This window comes from Nycticebus coucang, chromosome X, assembly GCF_027406575.1.
Source record: "Nycticebus coucang isolate mNycCou1 chromosome X, mNycCou1.pri, whole genome shotgun sequence".
Lineage (NCBI taxonomy): Eukaryota > Metazoa > Chordata > Mammalia > Primates > Lorisidae > Nycticebus > Nycticebus coucang.
Window position 1 is genome coordinate 179,822,999 of NC_069804.1, and position 2,546 is coordinate 179,825,544.

Below are 2,546 nucleotides of genomic sequence, written 5' to 3' on the forward strand. Positions count from 1 at the left end.
CAAACAATTGCTCAAGCAGAGTTCAAAGAGACTATGGATAACAATCCTGTGATCCCCTGGTTCTGTGCTCTTTCCTCAGCTGTGAGGAAAGGGGTCAATACATAGCTGGGCAATGCAGGACTACTCCAGAGCACTGGAAGTCCCCTGGTGACTCAGTAAAGATTGGGCCAGTGGCAGAAGGCATCTCCAGGGAAGTCCTAGCATGCTGTTAGCTTTACCAGTTGGAGCAAAGAGCTGCTGATTATACCTAGGATTTTTGCATTGTTCACTCTGTTACACATGGGGACTGGCTGAAAACTTATTTCCAGAGTTCTCTAGCTCTCACTGACTTTCCAGCTCCATTTATGCAGGGGAGCATTCTCATAGCACTTTCCCTGAGTCTGGGACCTACACAGCAGTAGTGAAGACAAAGGTGGGGAGGCTTTCAGGCTTGGCTCTGCAAAAGTGCTGTCCAGCTGCAGGAAGAGGCCTGCAAGCCACGTGCACTGCCCTGCTGGAATCAAGTGCCCTGTGCCCCAACCTGCGAGAACCTCGTGCCCTGTGCCCACCCTGCCAGAGCTGCCCTTCACACACTCCGCCCTGCCAAAGCCAATGGTGCTCCCCCCCAACACCAGATCCACGTGCTGTACACCCCACCCTGCTGCTAGAGCTGCACACCCCATGGAGCCGCAGTATGGCCGCTTCCTTGGCAGTGGGAGCTACCTGGGAGCGGCACAAAGACACCTCCCACAAATATTCAGCAACAGTAGAGCAATCTTACTGGGGTCTAATCTTATAGAGACACCTCCCCAACTCTGAAAACTGCCAGAGGAAGCCAGACCTTGCCCCATAAGGATACCAGTGCTGCAGAGTGGCTGGGGCAAAGGTATGGTGTCTGAGGAAGAAACTTATTTGCTGACTTGTTATCCTCAGGTTCAGACTGAGCTCAGGTGGAACACTCCCCAGTTGCCATTGAGTACCAGAGGCAGGCAGGCCTCAGCTCCCCTAGCTGGCTGGCAGCAGAGGGTTTGGCTAGGCTGAGGGGACATTGACTTTCATTTGACTCTGGCAGATGCAAAGCCCTGGCACATCTGTTTATTGGAGAGAGCAGGACCACAGCCCCATGGGGTTACCAGTGACTGGGTGTGAAAGAGGTACAAAGTGGGGAAAGAGACACCAGCCCCCTGGTCCAACCCTGCTACTGGGTGGGCCTTTCTGACTCCACAGAGCACCACAGCATGCCACATTTGAGCAGTCAGTAGACCTCTGCTATCTAGTTGCTGGAGACCTTTCGAACTCTCCCACTTGACAATTGGTACTGACAGGGTCAATTGGTTTGGAAATCCTGACATGAGCCAATCACCCAAGGATACTCTTGAGGGGTACTCTGGTGTGTGGTAATGGGAAGGGTTGATTTTCCTTTTCCAGTTCTTGCCTGTGGTGGGATGGGGTGTCTTAGTTGCTTGTATTTCTCCACAACTGAGACTTCAACCCAGAGTTACTGATCCACTAGGATCGGACAAACAAGCTGAATACAAGACAGAGCCACTTAACCCCACCACACCAAGCAGGTCCCCAGTACCTGTATGGGTCCTTCACAAAGCTGTAGGGGAAAAATCTACAGTCACCAATCCCAGATCCTTGGCAAAGGGCTGGTTAATCACAACTCTAGGAGCCTGCAATCCAATTTCACTTTACCTGCCCATCTAGCCAAATGGTGGAAAATAATCATGTGGCAGAATCAGCGGGAAAACTCTGGCAACATGAATAATCAGAGTAGATCAACTCCCCCAAGGAATGACAAAACAGATACACCAGATGATCCCATTCATAAACAAATGGCTGAGATGTCAGAAATTGAGTTTAGAATTTGGATGGCAAATAAAATTAACAGAATGGAGGTAAAGATGGAAATAGAACTTTAAGGAGTAACTCAAAAGTTGTCTCAAGAATTCAATGAATTCAAAGACAAAATCACCAACAATTTCAACACATAGAGACAAGAACTTGCAGCCCTCAAAGATCTGATAAATACAGTAGAATCCCTCAGTAACAGAATGGAGCAGACAGAAGAAAGGATCTCTGACACTGAAGACAAAACTTTTGAATGCTCCCAAATGATCAAAGAGGAACAGAAGTGGAAAGCAAAAACAGACCATTCCCTGAGAGAACTGTGAGACCACTCAAAAAGAGCAAACATTTACCTTATAGGAATCTCTGAAGGAAAAGAGGTTGTTTTGAAAGATCCAGATGCTCTACTCCAACACATAACCGAGGAGAACTTCCCAAACATGGCAAGAGATTCTGAAATCCAGATAGCAGAGAGTTTCAGAATCCCAGCATGAGTCAATCCAAATAAAACATCTCCTAGATACATTATAATTAATTATGCCAAAATTAATTTGAAGGAGAAAATTCTGCAAGCAGCCAGATACAAGAAAACAATACAATAATCTACAAGGGGAAGAATATTAGAATGATTGCAGATCTTTCTGCTGAAACTTTTCAAGCTAGAAGAGGACGGTGATTGACCCTTAAGCTCCTAAAACAAAATAACTTTCAACCCA